Source organism: Panulirus ornatus, chromosome 10 (genome assembly GCF_036320965.1).
Source record: "Panulirus ornatus isolate Po-2019 chromosome 10, ASM3632096v1, whole genome shotgun sequence".
NCBI lineage: Eukaryota > Metazoa > Arthropoda > Malacostraca > Decapoda > Palinuridae > Panulirus > Panulirus ornatus.
In genome coordinates, this window is record NC_092233.1 from 13314010 (window position 1) to 13332185 (window position 18176).

Below are 18176 nucleotides of genomic sequence, written 5' to 3' on the forward strand. Positions count from 1 at the left end.
CCACAAAACAACACCAAAAAAAATGTACAACCCTTACTTAATTACCTAAGGAAAATACTTAATTACCTGAGGAAAATACTTGGTAAAGCAGTTTCTTGGGGGAAGTGGTAATTATCTTTGGAAAATACTTAATAATGTGGGAACTGGTTAAGTCACGGATCCCTGGAATTTGCGTCAACGGGAGTATCATGTAATTGGTGTATGCCTTAAAAGTACATCTGGGTTCTAAAATGCTGATGAAGCTCATTAACGCATTTTGTGGACTCTGGGCAGCATCTAGAGTGTGGGTAATATGTGGTGACTGTTGGTTCCGCCAGAGTTACGATGGAGCACAAAGGAAGCTGCCACGTATAAGCAGATGATACTTTACTGTCGAGTGAATCAGAATGTCAGAAAGCAAATCAGATATCAAAAGTAAATCCAAGTAATAGTAAGTTTCACCTTTGGTGTAACACATACACGATATTGGCGTTAAGGTGATATGAGAAGTTGCTGGGGTCATTATTAACATAAGTGAGCGATGTTTGATATTCAGGAAGAAGAAGAAGAAGAAGAAGAAGAAGAAGAAAATGATGATGATGATGATGATGATGATGATGATGATGATGAGGAGGAGGAGGAGGAGGAGGAGGAGGAGGAGCAGCAGCAGCAGCAGCAGCAGCAGCAGCAGCAGCAGCAGCAGCAGGAATAAAGTATGAAAGAAATCCCTTAAGTTAGCAAAGAAATCATTTTATGGAGTTGAGCCCAAACCTCCCATTGACACCAAGAATCTTTTAGTTCTCCCTTTTAATAATAATTTTACTTTACTTCCCATGTTGCTTAAATCCTTTAATGTAAATGTTGCCTTCAGCAACAATGATACTATAAGGAATATCTTAATCAAGAATTCACCAGAAAATTCTCCTGGATGCATCTCCAAAGTGCCATGTGGAAACTGTGATATATCTTATGTTGGGCAGACTGGTAAGGATCCTTCTGTTAGACTTATGCAACATAAATATTGCATAAGAACGGGACAAGAATCAAATGCCTTGTTTAATCACGTTAAAAACTATGATCATTGTACTGACTGGAGTAATGCCATCTCAGTTATTAACTCGAACTTTATCACCACGAGAAATATAACTGAATCTTCTATCATTAGATAGAAGATTCACAAAGAATTATAATCTTAATATTAGTGATGGTCTATATAAACTATATAACTTTACTGTTGACAAAATTTGTGAAATGATAAGTCTATGAACTCTCCTTGTCTGTCTTGTACAATCGCATGTTTACCAAATGGCGTCCTAGCTTCGTCTCTTCGATGTATATCAACTGACTGTTATATTTCTCTTTGTGTCTCCCCTGATGATGTGATTATTACACGAAAGTGCACTTGGGAACTTATCGTGTTTCATTTTCCCCGTGGACTCATAGGAATATCTTGATCATGCGCAAAATTGTGATCCTTTCCAATATATGTATATATATATATATATATATATATATATATATATATATATATATATATATATATATATATTTATATATATATATATATATATATATATATATATATATATATATATATATATATATATATATATATATATATATATTCAAGGCTCCAGTCACGGACAAAAGTCCACATCAAGGCCGAGTACTAATTTTATAGCGAGAACTGTAAAACGGAAAAAGAAAAGGCAAGGGAGAGAACTTACGAATTTTTGAGAAAGTTCGAAATCTTTCGAGTAGACACATTCGACCTGAGGAGAATCCCAGCTGTGGCATCACCCACTATCATATACTTTTTCCTTTCCCTTTACCTGTGGCGCCTTACGACGACCTTCATTCAAAGGTAAAGTATCGACGGAACCCTCAATATCTTGGGATATCTCTCTTTTTTTTTCCCCTCTCTCTCATACGGGGAAACACCCGAACGCGAAGCTATTGTTGTAAAATCGATGGTCCGATACTGTGAGACTTTCTCAGGCTGAGAAAGGGAGCATCTCATCAAGGTTTCGAACCCTACGTTACATCAGCCATAAGGAGAGCTCCAGTCAGGTGCATCTGGGAGGGTAGATGGAAAGTGCAGAAGTGATGCGTTACTTCAGAGTTTAAAAGAATTTGTTTGATTCAAGGAGGAACGAAATGAAAGGATGTGATGGCCTTCCTCTTATAAATATTCTGTTTGGAAAAAAAAAAAAACTGTGTGTTGTGTGTGTGTGTGTGTGTGTGTGTGTGTGTGTGTGTGTGTGTGTGTGTGTGTGTGTGTGTAACTAATGGTACGAAATTACAGTGCCTTTTTTGCACTGTACGGGTAGGGAGTTTTACCTTCGTAGGGCCCCAACTCTTGAACTTTCTATACTATCATACAATTAATCCAACTTCTGTATGCTGTCCACATTGAAAATCAAATCACTCAGTTTGTTCCATACATTCACTTTTGACTGTATCTTTTATCGCAAGTTTCTTGCCTTAATCTTATGCTACAGCCTCTGGTTGTTCGGTCTTTGTGCCCATCAAAGAACTGTTAACGACTGACGTCTTCAAATTGGCTTTAAGACTTTTAAGTTTGTGATCTAGTCACTCCTTACTCTTCTCTCTTTCACAATGGACAGAGTTATTGCTTTCAACCTTTCACTGCAACTCACCTCTTTTAATTCCAGTACGATCTTCGTTGCCTTCCTCTGGACCTTCTCTGTTAGTTCTTCGAGCATCTCAAAGTACGGTGCCCAAAGTTGAGGAGACTATCATATAGTTTTCGCCCACTATAGGATGTGAACAGTTTATTGTATGTTTCCTCATCCATGAACATGAATGCATTTCTAATACCTGCCAGCAAAGAGTTTTGCCTCCATTATCACTATTCAAAGCTCGGACTTCAACGATAGGTTGTTATACGTAGGTTATCAACCTTCGCGAACACACAAGCAAATCCTGAGCCAATGCCGTAAAATTTCACGAAACGTCTGACAAACAGACACCTCGAGGGTCTGTGTGGCGACTCCGGTGAGGGAAAGCAAGACGACAACACGCTAACTTGACACACTATATGTCACCATTAATGGACCCATCATGGAGTCTGCAGGAACAGCAAGAATTTACACTCTAGCCTTAACGTAATCTAGCAGTCGTGATCGAGTGACCAGCGAGAATCCATTCCATGTCGCTATTATACTTCGCTTTGAACCCCTGGCGATGTATCATATTGAGGACCAGTGTACATGTAAATGCTTTTCTATCAAAATGAATGAATGCATGCACTTGTTTTATCATAGCTTCTAATTGACTGACATTAATTTCCTTTGTGTTATGAGGAGAGCTTGACTCCGACGGCTGGAGAGGTTTGAGAACGAGATGGTTGAAGACGAACTGAGTCAGATTTTGGATCGAAATCGCAAGGTTGATTAGTTGATGGGAGCAAAATGATTCAGGATGACTAGGTGATGGAGGCGAGATGGTTGGGGATGAATAGTTGACGGGGAGTGAGATGGCTGGGGGTGGCTGGTTGATGGGAGCGAGACGGTTGGGGGTAACTTGTGGGAGGGAAGGAGTTCACTCTAAGCAGTGTACATCTTGTTACCTCCAACTCACACAGTGCCACTTAAGGGGGTGGCCAGTTCTTTAGAGTGTATCAACCAATGCCCCTCAACGATCTGTAGAAAAATATGAATCAGAATGGTACATTTACAAGCTGGAGCTCATGTATGTACAAATCAGAATCCAAGTTTGTAACTTTGGAAAGAGAGAATGAAAGCTGTGTGACTCTCACTGAGTTCAAGTGCGAGACTCCAAGGGTCTTGAGTGTAGACACGGTGGCCGGAAAATTGTTTGGTGGTGCTGACGCTCTCCTTCCAGGAAATCTTCTTGTCCAACGCGGCACCAAGACGCTTGTGGAGATATACAACATGAAGGAGATTGAGGTCTTGGGAGACAGAGGCGGAGGGGATGACACACGGCTGAAAGCGACTTTGATGTGTTAGATTTTGGTTAATTGTAATACTGTTGACGATGGTCCTTTTTCGACAGCTGCTAATGGTAATGTAATTTGGAAAAATCCTTCCAGCGATGATATAAATGACATGAGTGTTCAAAGTATTTCCACGGCGCTGGTGTGTCCATCAGAGCATTATGGATGAGGATGAGGACGAACATGGATTCCATCTTTAGCACGTCGGGCGCTACCTGTCAAGGGGTAGGAGGCAAGGTGAGGGATGGCTCCTCTCTAATGTACAACCAGACGACGCTCACCTGTTAAGTCTGCCGGCCGTGATATGAGACTTCTCCGCAGACTAAGGGTAATGGTGTTGTTCGTCTTTAATGCTGTGGGTAACAGGTCAGAATCTTTTACAACGTTGACGAAGGCGAGTGGTTTACCCAGTGAGGAGCGTAAAAAACACCGCTGGGTTTACTGGCCTTCGAGTGCTACTGGTCCATAACACATACCGTACGCATCGTGAGTCACTCCATTTCGCGAGTTTGGTTCATGCTGCTTATACGTGGATTGCCAAGGGATGCAAGTACCGCGCACCAGTAAGGGGCCTAACTCCACTCCTGCTTCAGGCGATAATTACTAAGGCTGATGGAGGAATTCTTGTGATCTAATTCACTCCAAAGCTTAGCACTTCGCGTCTGAACTGAAGAGGGTGAGGCTCAAGCAGACTCCCCCCACCATAATATTTCCATCTTTTTCATGAATACGGTCAGCCAGGAGCTGGACTCGCCGAGATTCATGAGGGCAGGAGTGTTATCTGGCTAATAAGTCACTTGTAACGCTGTTTGATATGTTGAATGTATGATTCGTATGATTACAGATACAGACATACAAGCATACAAGAAACTTGCAACCTCAAATTACAGTATTATCATTTAAAAAATAGTACAAGAACAAGTTCTTACACTTGATAAAAGAATATATCTAAAATATATCCATCTAAATAGCACTCATATCACTTCGGGTATAATATCGGTCAAGGACGGCAGCTTTCCCAAAACTTAAGAGGGACTAAAGAGATTAACACGATAATCTGACACACTCCCTCTGTCGAGTTAATGTTGCAAGACACTAGCGGTCTGCTGAGGTGGAATGCACAGATAACGGCTGAGTGAGGGAGAGTCATGATCATGAGACTTCTGTTTAGGAGAGAAACTAGCGAGACAGCTGCTGGTTCAGGGAAAGATCGTCCAGTTATATGCTCGTTGTGCAAATGAAGTCCAAGAGTGACTGTTGTGACGATGAAATAAACTGATGTTTCAAGAAGTGAGGGATAGACGTAACCTTACTGGGTCAGATTTATTCAGTTTATTCCATCATTCTATTCAGCAATTAGTTATATGAGAGGGCCTTTGTCCATGTGCAAGAATAGAGGTGAATGTGTGTAATCATCCATTTACAGTGTACGGGGAGGGAGTTTTACACTCGTGAGGCCCCCATCTCTTGAACTTTCTCTATCACTGGGCTCTTCAAACTTGTGTATGCTAAAAGTATTTCTTCCTATCAAACAAGTTTCCTCATTAATTTCACGTTATGGCCTCTTCTATCTTGACTCTTTCGAAGAACCAGTTTGATGACACTGCTTACTGTCAGCGTCATCAAAATGGTTTCAAGGTCTCCTCCTATTCCTCTTTCTTCTTCCGTGGTGGAAAACAATTCGGCCCCAAACCATTCCCTGTAACTTAGTTCCTTTAATTCATGTACCATCTTTTTCTCGTCCATCTCTGAACCTTCTCTATTAGTTCTTTATGCTTCTTTATGTAGTAACCAAACTTGAAAAGAATCATCTAATTTTGGTCTGATAAACGCTGTCAACAGCATGTTTATATTTCCTAGTCCATGTACTTGAATGCAATTCTAATATTTGCCAGATGAGAGTTTGTGTCCTTTACCACTTCTCCTAATGTGGGACTCTGGCGACGAGTTAGAGACGGTGTCGACTCTCAGGTCTCAACGCTAACTGATTTTTGCAGCTCATATCCTGTTAGATAATATCTCGAAGCCTTTTTTTACTGTGTCCCATTCTCATTACTTTAAAAGTACTTACTCGAGTTTGAATTTCATGAACCGACTTCGTAGTCAGTCAAGGTCCTCTTCTGAGTTGATGCAATCCTTCTCACTCTTTACCTTCCTCGTAACCTTGGCATCACCTGCAAATACATTCTACGTACGTGTCCAATTAGGTCTGGCAAGTCAATTTGACCAAGAAGAATAGTCCCTGCGGCACTCAACTAGCAGTGTGACGACTGTCATGATAACTTGACCTTGGGTATTATACAGCCCCATTCCAGGGTCTCCTACATCTCCTTGGATGCACTTCACGCAGCAGCAGGAGCGCAACTGGCCCCGTTAAAGCGAGAAGTTCTCTGACGAGACTGTGTGCGCTCCCTTCCGTCAACTGACGATAATACAGCCAATAGGTGATTGTCCAGACGCGGAGTGCCTCAAGCAGGGAAGAGTCCGGTAACATTTTCTGTTAGATATGAAGCAAGACTTACAGTCTACGCTTCTCGTACTGAACAAAATGGATTAAACACAATATACGCAAGTCAGGTCAAACAATTGCCACACATTTGCCAGCTGGCTTCGTGTAACGTTCGGTCGAGCATGTAACAAGTGATATGGACCGTATTGCCAGACTATAGAGTTCATAAATATATCCCAAACATCTCAGGTGCACGTGTGGCAATTATGACTGGATCATTCAACGGCAGGTGTGTGAATGGTTAAGAGAATCTAATGCTGCAAATTACAGTCTGGTGGACAAGTATCCACACACAACTGTCAACAGTTAGTGTGACGAGGACCGACAATTCACCACGTCATCAAAAGCTGTTGTAGAATTTATTGTCTCACGGCGACAGATAATCATCAGGTACCTAAATAATCACTTCCAGGTCGATAATCACCCTGACAGAACGAAGCGATTGCCTCTCAAATGATCGTTTTCGTGGTACAAAGCAGCAGCAGCAGCAGCAGCAGCAGTCTTGCTTCAAATAGTCATCCCGGTAAGGAGGGTGTGGACATTAACCAAGCCACATAATAGCCTCTGGGATGATCATTAATTGCTATGTGTCTTCAACGGCAAGCAGAGTGACGCGGCTCGGAGACGCCCCATTATACCTGACGGAGGAGGTGTCCCCGGAGCAAGGGAGAGAGAGAGAGAGAGAGAGAGAGAGAGAGAGAGAGAGAGAGAGAGAGAGAGAGAGAGAGAGAGAGAGAGAGAGGACCATTTGTCGACGGTGTCATCTCACACTGCGGCTCAGGGCGTGACAAGGGGACTGCAGTTGGTGATGGTAGGGTGGGTGTGTGTGTGTGTGTGTGTGTGTGACGAACTATATATAAACAAAATTCAATATTGTAACATACGATAATAAGAATCTTCAAAAGAATATGATGTACCTTAGAAAACTGAACATATCATCATGACTGAAAGAACTATTGGGAATGAGGTGAGATAACTGTAACAACAAGAAGGAGGGCCTATGTATACAAGAAGGAGGGTGACCTATGTATACAAGAAGGAGAGTGACCTATGTATACAAGAAGGAGGGTGACCTATGTATACAAGAAGGAGGGTGGCCTATGTATAGAAGAAGGAGGGTGACCTATGTATACAAGGAGGGTGACCTATGTATACAAGAAGGAGGGTGACCTATGTATTCAAGAAGGGGTGACCTATGTATAGAAGAAGGAGGGTGACCTATGTATACAAGGAGGGTGACCTATGTATACAAGAAGGAGGGTGACCTATGTATTCAAGAAGGGTGACCTATGTATACAAGGAGGGTGACCTATGTATACAAGAAGGCGGGTGACCTATGTATACAAGAAGGAGAGTGACCTATGTATTCAAGAAGGGTGACCTATGTATACAAGGAGGGTGACCTATGTATACAAGAAGGAGGGTGACCTATGTATACAAGAAAGAGGGTGACCTATGTATACAAGAAGGAGGGTGACCTATGTATACAAGAAAGAGGGTGACCTATGTATACAAGAAGGAGGGTAACCTATGTATACGAGAAGGAGGGTGGCCTATGTATACAAGAAGGAGGGTGACCTATGTATACAAGGAGGGTGGCCTATGTATACAAGAAGGAGGGTGACCTATGTATACAAGGAAGGTGACCTATGTATACAAGAAGGAGGGTGACCTATGTATACAAGTATACAAGAAAGAGGGTGACCTATGTATACAAGAAGGAGGGTAACCTATGTATACGAGAAGGAGGGTGGCCTATGTATACAAGAAGGAGGGTGACCTATGTATACAAGGAGGGTGGCCTATGTATACAAGAAGGAGGGTGACCTATGTATACAAGGAAGGTGACCTATGTATACAAGAGGGAGGGTGACCTATGTATACAAGGAAGGTGACCTATGTATACAAGAGGGAGGGTGACCTATGTATACAAGGAAGGTGACCTATATATACAAGAAGGAGGGTGGCCTATGTATACAATGTGTGTTTTATATTCGGAATACTTTAGCCCGAGGTTCCCGCACCATCTTATGATTCTTCAAACATCTCAACATCTCTGCTCCTAACTTAGCAACTTCGCGCGCTCCAGAGCGGTACATCTGCTTCAAAATGAAGGGCTTTTGATCCATATCCATGACCATGTTCAATCGATTCGAAATCTTGGATTTAGACAATGTTATCCTTAATGCTCCCATATTCCAGAGTAGGATATGCAGCGACAGCTATTTACCCCCGTAACAGGGCTCCCATTCTATAGGTTAAAATTCTGTTGCATTCCTTTAGACCTTCTGCAGCAAATCATCGTATTTCTTGAAGTGAATTGACCAACTGATGAACTGATGATGTATAGTCGAACACTGGAATCTACAGAATTCATATATCTTTCTGGACCTCTTTTCCGTGTACTTGCTGGAATTTTGGATATCAACACCAACAGGTAATCTACCTTCGCGAGTTTGTAGATATGGTGCACTGGTGATGGACCGAGTGCCAATGTTGTCAGGTTCCTTTCACGAAAATTCTCCAGAAATTTGGTTTTCTACAACATGGCTGTTGCCAGTTGCGTCTACTTTCACGGGGCCTATCTTCATCTTCCTATTGGTCGGGTTCAGCTTCATCAGCTCCATGTCACACCAGATCTGAAGCGTTTCTAATACTTCTGTAGTTCATCTCAGTCCTGCAGTCTCCTTACTTCTCTCACGATTCTAACACTGGACAAATCATCATTCAGAGTCTTTCCACCGGATTCTTTACATAGACTGACATAAGCCACCCAAGTCCTATGGAACACTACTGGTCACTTCAACCAGGTGAAATTCATCTCTGGCGAGTGTCATTTGATACTTTCCAATGACAACTTTATCATTCTTGACAATCATCCTTCCTGAACGCTGACGTACTTGAGAGTGTCAAATGCCTTCTGTTAATCCAAGAGCACACAGGGAGCGAGGGGGAGAGCTCCATAGAATATCTTGAAATTCTGCTTTGAAAACTTTCAACATGACCTCTTCCCTTTGTCTCCCTAATGCCTCCCTGTTTAGGAAGTCCTCATTATTTTACAAATAATCGTCTTTTTGTTTTATCTCTACTTGACGTTTTGCAGACGACGCAAGTCAGATATTCTGATGTGTTTTGTCTTTTACCTCAATCCATTTTGATAAGCAAATCATTTGCCCTCAGTCAATCTTACAGTCACTGATTCTCTTCCATCAATTGTGTGAGCAACAGCACAAATACCTACCTAGTACTGTTGCACGATCTTAAATTCACATGGAGATATTTAGCCAACCCGCACACCTCCTGTGAATCGAGTTACTTCTATAGTTTATGTCTTCCTTATGTAACAGCATTTCCCATAATCTCTTTCCCCACTAGACCTTATTAATGTGGAGGGTAGATCAGTGCTTTCCATAAGCTTTTCCCATTCCATCTTCATAATGTGGAGATCAGCGTGAGCGTATAATAGATATTTACATTAATCTCGAATATTTTCACATTCTCATCACCTGAATCCTTAAGTGTAAGTAATCATTTACTGAGAAGGGAAGGAGTTTTACTCAGAGGGGCCCCCCATCTCTTGAACACTCTCAGCTACCATACATCTCCAATCTATGTATGGTGTCTTCATTAACCACGTCCTCATTCATTTCATTTCCATTCATCCACTACATTTTTTTAATTAGAAAAGTACTTCTCATCTTTTTAAAAAATCTCTTGCTTAATTCATACGATGTTCCCTTGGTTGCTCTGTTCCTACGTCTTACGAAGGAGTGTTCGCTGTCTACGTCATCGTAACATCGAGGTTGCGATCAGGTCACCCTTTACTCTACTCTACTCTCTCTCTCTCTCTCTCTCTCTCTCTCTCTCTCTCTCTCTCTCTCTCTCTCTCTCTCTCTCTCTCTCTCTCTCTCCCTCCCTCGACTTGAAGATTTAAGGCCTCAAGCCATTCCCTGTAACTAAGCTCACTTAATCTTAGCACCCTCTTTGATGCCCTCTTTTGGACCTTCTCTAGCAGTTCTTTTTGGGCTTCTTTAGGCGCGATGACCAAACCTGAGATGCATATTTTAAATTTGGCCTAATGTGGGGTGCGAACAGTTTGTGTGTGTATGTGTGTGTGTGTGTGTGTCTGTGTCTGTCTGTGTGTCTGTCTGTCTGTTTAACATTTCTAACACAGACATTACGTCTGTGTGTCTATTGTGTCAACCTGTCTGTTTGATATTTCTAACACAGACATTACAGTGTAAAGTAAAAACCCCGTGAGAAGATTTACAGCCTATGTAAGCTGCTGGCCCGCGGCTCACTGTCTCTTGTCACTAGTCGGATATGAAAGTGGGAGAGAGTGGGAGTGGGAGAGTGTGGGAGCAGGGAAGTGTGGGAGTGGGAAAGTGTGGAAGGGGAACAGTGTACGAGCAAGAAAGTGTGGGAATTTGGAAGAGTATGGGAGTGGGAGAGTGTGGGAGTATGGGAGTGTGGATGGGAGAGTGTGGGAGTAGGAGAATGTGGGTGGGAGAGGGTGGGAGTGGGAGATTGTGGGCATGAGAAAGTGTGGGCGTGGGTGAGTGTGGGTGTGAGAGTGTGAGAGTGGGAGAGTGTGGGTGGGAGAGTGGGAGAGAGTGTGACTATGGGAAAGTGTGAGAGCAGGGATACGTGGAAGACGAAGAGTGTGGGAGTGAGAGAGGATGGGAGTGCGTGCGTGTGAGAGTGGGAGAGTGTGAGAGCAAGGAAACATGGGCGTGTTCATCCACATAAATAATCAGTCACTGGGATCTTTCTAATCTTCTGGGATTACTTCCCAAGTGGGATAAACACAGTGTCTTAAATAGTGCGTAGGTTTGCCCATATACAGACATCTGGGAGTCTGTTGTGTGTGTGTGTGTGTGTGTGTGTGTGTGTGTCAGTGACAGCCCGTTCTCGGTGGTCCCATTACTGGCACAGGTCGGGTGTATGTGCTCGGTGTGCCATTACTGGCACAGGGAGGCACGTGCGGATCTATGATGTAGTGGGGTCTTAAGTGGCTAAGTATGTTGCGTAAAACGGATTAAACTGTTTTATTACAAATCAATGACATTTACCGCCTCTAATTGCTAACTTATGTAAATTAGAACAGTATAGAAATAATTTTACATTATTCTAATAACACACACACACACAAATATATATATATATATATATATATATATATATATATATATATATATATATATATATATATATCCTTCTCTGTGCTCTGTATCTCTGAGGGGTCATGTGTCGTGATATTTTCCATCCAGTCTCTCACATGAAATATTTCCCGCGTTTTATCCTCTAGTTCCTTTGAGCGCTGCTGCAGGTGTCCATTCCACAGATACCGTGCATTTTCATTATCCTACTCGCATGAAGAATTCTCTCTCTCTCTCTCTCTCTCTCTCTCTCTCTCTCTCTCTCTCTCTCTCTCTCTCTCTCTCTCTCTCTCTCTCCTGGCGGAGAACGCTTAACCTCCCTCCCTCCCTCACGATCCCCTGCAGCACTGCTGCCATAGTTTTCTGTAGGCAGTGGTATAGATTCTATGGAACACCATCCTACTAGCATTGCCACAGCTACCCACGCCTCGGCCATAGCTCCCTAAGTGGAGCTGTCATAACTCCTTCTGTCACTGTGGTGGCGCTACCACAGTTCCTGGTGGCGCTACCACAGTTCCTGGTGGCGCTACCACAGATCCCTATCGCACAACCCACACGGTCTGTATCACTCTCCTCGATACACAGTTCTTCACCATACTTCACTGCACCACCAGTGAAGTATGACCATAGTTTCTTCGGCATGTGGTGCCACAGTCTGAGAGAACGGCAGTGTCCCTGTGGTGTGTGTGTGTACCACCACAGCCACTTTGCAGTGAAATCACAGACTCCTGCAGCACTCCTTAGTAATATCTTGAGGGCACTACAATACCCTTGTGGAGGGCTGGCTGGCTGGCTGCCAACAGTACCCCGAAACGCTACCATAACGCCGTCGTAATTACCTGCGGCGCTAACCGTTCTTCCGTGAAGCACCACCAGGGCAGCTGTACCGTCGACGTGATAAGACTACACGCACACACACACACACACACACACACAGGGTGACGGCCGAGGGAGGAACTACAAGTTCCCCTCCGCCATCAAAACTTCCCGGACCCTTACGGATGGGCGGGAGGGAGGAAAAGAGTCTCATCATGGCGCCCTTGAAAGGCTGCTCTATCACAAGTCTTTTAATCTGGTACGTAAACATCTCGTGGAAAGGCAGACAATCAAAACATCCTGTGTGTGTGTGTGTCACTGCATGGAATGGGAAGATCAGAAAAGCATCTACTGGAGGTGAGGGAGGGGAAAAAACGCTGGGTACTTTCCTAGTACCACACCGGTAGAGAGGCGCTGTCAGTGCTGGTGTCACTGATAGATCGAATACCCTCCATCGCACCCTATGTATTTAGAGGTCTTCAAAAGTTATTGGCTCCGCCCGACAACACATCAAAGGAGAGGCTGAATACACAAAAATGAGTCTGGCCAACAAGTTAGGTGCTGGTCGGTGTCGTTGTTAAGGAAGGAGTACACAGCATGGTGGGGTCTTTACCAGCAGTACCAGTGGGTGTACAACTTGGCTGGTCGTTACAGAGTAGTGAGGTAGAGACAGACGTACCACCTGGTTGGTCGTTACGGTGAACTAGACAGGTGTACAACCAGGGGTTGTGATACGGTACAGTAGACCAGAGACTATGTGTACAACCTAGTTCATCTTTGCAGTGAAGTAGACAGGCGTACAACCTGGCTGGTAATTACAGTGAATTGTGCACGCAGGCGTACAACCTGGCTGGTAATTACAATGAATTGTGCACGCAGGCGTACAACCTGGCTGGTAATTACAATGAATTGTGCACGCAGGTGTACAACCTGGCTGGTAATTACAATGAATTGTGCACGCAGGTGTACTGACCAATTTTCTGGTCGTTGCAATATACTGGCCCTGATGAATGAGAAAAATAATCAGTAGTGAACTTCATTTTATCTAGGTCCTGGAAAGTTGCGAATGGCAGCTGGAATGAAGGAAGACGCGGTCAGGGTTAACAGTGAACTGACATAAATTTCATAAACTACACAAAAGGACACTGAGTAGATGAATTACGTTGTTTTGATTTCCTACAAATAAACATATCATAGAACTGATATCCCAATTACTTGAGGCAGTGAGGCTGCTAAATGTATAAGATGAGAGCGTTTTCGAAGGGTAAAACGCTATGGTGGAGGAAACGATCTTCTCTCACTTCCATAATGAAGATGAAGAATGAAAAGTTGGAGCAGAAAACAGACCGTCTGCTTCATACCCTGAACCGTATAAAATGAAGTTAATGAAGGGCTAACTGTTGAATGTTGGAACAATCAAGCGAAGTGAAGACAGTAAAAGATTTGTCAAAAAAAAAATCGTCTGAATAACACACTTCCAAATGAGACACGCTTAAGACAAGGATGCGCTGTCGCTACAGGTGTTTCGTATAACGAAACCGTGAGAGAACTTACTTCAGCTAAGAGTTTTAAGACCGGATGTGGACTGGTCATGCTGTGTGGGCACTGTGACACAGCCACGTTACTGTATGTGGGCAGGTACAGTGATGCCGGGATAGTCAGATATATATAAAAGACGATAATCAGGAATTCCAGAAAAAGTTTATACCAAAAAAAAATCCTGACACGATATGGCAAATGTGGATTCAAGAAAAGGATGTTCGCTTGCAGTAAGGGACGAGACAGAGCGAACAAGACTCGAGGTTTCAGTGGTTCAGTGAAGCATTACAGCTGGGACTGTGGAAGAGCGTGCTGACACCAAATAGATTCCCGAAAGATACGAAACTTTCTTTGCTCCAAACCGAAGTTATAATAGGGAAGCGAATGTGAGCCACCAAGTTTCGTTAAAGGCCGCTGGAAGGGAAGGTGCAACAAGCCATGATGATGTAAGCGAACCAAGCCGGATTTTTCTTAACGGTAAAACGTTCAGAGGTGTACAGGAAGGTGAGATCGATTCGGAGAGAAGTGAACAGGGCTTTACGAATGTAGAATCTAAAGTCTGTGAGGCTTAGACGAGGTACATCATGAGTGGGTAGATACAGGATGATTGGAACTTTAAAGTCCTATATATATATATATATATATATATATATATATATATATATATATATATATATATATATATATATATATATATATATATATTTCTTTGGGGATGTTGTGAAAGGCGACTAAAACGGAAGAAAGCAGGGGGCTGAAAATCCTCCCCTCCACTTTTGAATTTTCCAAAAGAAGAAACAGGGAATGGGGCTAGGTGAGGATTTTCGTTCTTAGGCTCAGGCCTCTGTTCTTAACGCTATCTCGCAAACGCATTTCAACTGATGTCTATATAATTTGGTGATTGCCATTGTAGTCCGTGTGCCCTCGGGCATTTCAATGACAAGACACCTTAAAAACATTTCACAAACGACCACAGTTGACAACTCTGCCCTGCTTGCCAGGTGTCAGCATTTCAAGCCAAAGCGAATATTCCCCAGCGGCTGAAGAATGTTTTTGACCCAGATGATGAGCAGAGTGAAGTCAAGGAAATCAAGTGATGTTAGCAGTACACCAGGTGATGTTAGCATACCACATGATGTTTGTAAACCAGATGAGGTTAGTAAACTGAGTGATGATGATAAACTTGATAATGGTGGTGAACTACAAACGATGGTGTTGGTAATCCTGATAATTGAAGGTTACCTGGGTGATGTTAACAACCCAGACCATGTGTTGGTGAACAAGATGATCTTACTAGACCAGATGTTTGATGGCTAGCCACATGATGTTATTACGTCACACAATGTTCGTCCATGAGATTATGTCAATGAACCAGCACTGAGGCCACTGTACCACGTCCCCCACCCATTAACAGAAAGAAAAAAGTCCTTAAAGTCTATGAAGATAATCATCTGCCCATTTTCTTTTGACCGCATTTCAGTGCTGTTCAGTTTTTCCTTAATGCTGTTACTTTTCTCTTATAGAATATCTTGGTGTCATAATCTATCTAAATTCTATATCTGGGGAAATACTCACGAGTGGAAAAATGTGTGAGAGAGAGAGACATCAAGCGGCCAGGGAGCGATGTAAAGGGATCTGTCAGGCCAGAGTTTCCCCTTGGCCGCTGTCGAGTTTAGAATTTTTTTCGTGTGGACTTGTTGAGTGGAGGAGGAGGAGGGCTGTTGGGAGCGTGGAATTCTCTCGCTGTACATCAGTCGTGATGCAGGTCAGATGGGTTTTATCATTGACACAACTAGTGACGATAATTACGACGGTCGAGCTCATCATATTCGCTGTACATGACTTAAACTATCTCAGAGTCAAATCTATTTTTATAAACAAAAGTCAATGAAAAACAGGTGGATCGTTCGCTTCATAAGGAATAGTTAGATATGTCGTCTTGTTTTCAACAATCATGCGGATATAAGGCTTCTTAAGAATACTGTCTTGATATATCAACGATTGAAAATAGAAATACAGACATGACTGTGGTAAAATCAAAGCAAGAATTAATCATATGTATAAAAACATTGATGATTTAATCTTTCTATCTACATCATTTATCTTGCATGGATGCAAGGCGTAGGCTATAGACGAATATGTGCGGAGAAGGGTGGTGGACGTGTTGGAAACTAGATATCTAAGGACAAAATGGTTAGATCGAATAAGTAATGAAAGGGTAAGAGAGAGTTGCGGTAATATGAGGAGTTTGGTTGAGAGAGATGAAGAGTGTGATGAAATGCTTTGGACATATGAAGAGAATTAGTGAGGAGAGGTTGACAAAGAAGATATATGTCAGAATTGGGATGGAACAAGAAGAGGAAGACCAAAATGGAAGATGGAGAGTGAAAGATGGAGCGAAAACGATCTGAGTGGTCAGAACCTGGACATGCAGGATGGTGAAAGACATGCACAGGATAAGAGTGATTTGGAGTGATGTGGTATACAGGGGTCGACGTGCTTTCAATGGCAACAGTATCCTAAATTCTTTATATATATATATATATATATATATATATATATATATATATATATATATATATATGGAAGGAGGATAACAAAACAGAGGGCTCCTATACCACTGAAAACCTGTGGGAAGACAAAAGACGACGTGGCTCGAACCACGAACACGATCCTATGAAAATCAGATGTCAAACTTGATCACATCCACAGAACGTTTCCAGCACACAAGATCAGCGTCACTACTACAAGTTTCTGTAGCCCTGGACGTCTCTGGCACTGTAGTTCAACGTCCCTGGTTGGTAAGAATCCATAAGACAGTGTCCTATGTATCGTGGTTCAAAAGTCTCTGAAGAGATGGCGCCACAGGGAGTGTACTATCAGTTTCCTAAGCGTTTTTATCTCTGAAAATGGAATGTAAGGGAAAGTCTGCTCTTTCTGTGACTGCTTGTCAAGCAGTGTTGCTGTCAGCGTTACAATGTCAGTGTTGTTGTCAGCGCTAGTGTCAGTGTTGCATTCGTTGCTGCTGCGTACCAGTGTATCCTATCAGCATTATTGTGTCAGTGATGAAGTCACTGTTACTACGTGCCAGCGTTGCTGTCACTGTAAGCCACTGCGCCTGTTATCACAGTATCTGCCACCGTGGGTTCGTATACGCAAAATCGTTTCCCAGTTTTTCTGATACTGTGGATCAGTGTAACTGCAACATTAGCTCGGTGTCAGGAGCACTGAAAATCACTGTCACTGACCCTGCCGGTTGGGGTTCCTGGCACTGTAAACCAGTGTCGTTATCACACTGGAACTGCAGCTCACTGTCTCCACCACAATCATTTTTTGTTCTAGTCTTTATGGCTCTTTTTCTCTTAAACTGTAGTTCAGTGTAATTGTAATGCTGCATACAGATGGTGGTGTGGCATTGCAGTAATTTCTGTTTCCTTGGCACTGCTGATCAGTGACGCTGGAGCACGCAACAATCCCTGTCCTTACTGATCACTGTTACTTGCTCCGTATTTCACTGCCATTTGCACTGCAGGCTAGGGTTTCTTCCACTGTAAGTCACAGGTTTATGCCACTACAGATCAATTCCCTCTGCTGAAGTAAGTCACTGTTTGTGGCACTGTAGGACACTGTCCTTGGTGCTACATTTTAAGTGTTCCAGGCGATCTAAAGTCAGTGTCTACGGTACCAGGGCTCCTTACACGCGTGTGTCACTGTTCCTGGCGCTGTAGAACAGTGTTCCTAGGCAGCAGTGATCAGTGTTCCTGTTCCTGTAAGTGCGCGCGGTTCTTCTAACTGCATCCCAGAGTGTCCCAGCTCTCCGAGTCTTTGCTCCTGGCACTGCTGGCCACCGTAAATATGCTCTTTGACACTTGAAGTCACTTTCCTGCTGACAGTATAAAACACCCAGCTCTGACGCCGCTCGTATAACTCCCTGGCTGCGAGGATGTGTTTTATCATGACGGGGGAAAATGAGTGTCCTTGAGCAACAGACGTCAACACTTGGGCCAGATGCTCACTTGGTATCTATCTATCCCTGGAGTCTCTCCCTGTACCACAGCGCGAGATTGAAGATCAGAAGCTGCTCCAGTAGGGTTGAGGAATTTGAAGTAGGATCAACGAGGGATCAAGGAGAGGTTTGGGCGTTGTATAAGAGGTGGTGAAAGAGCAAGGGTCGGGGGATCTACATAGACACCAG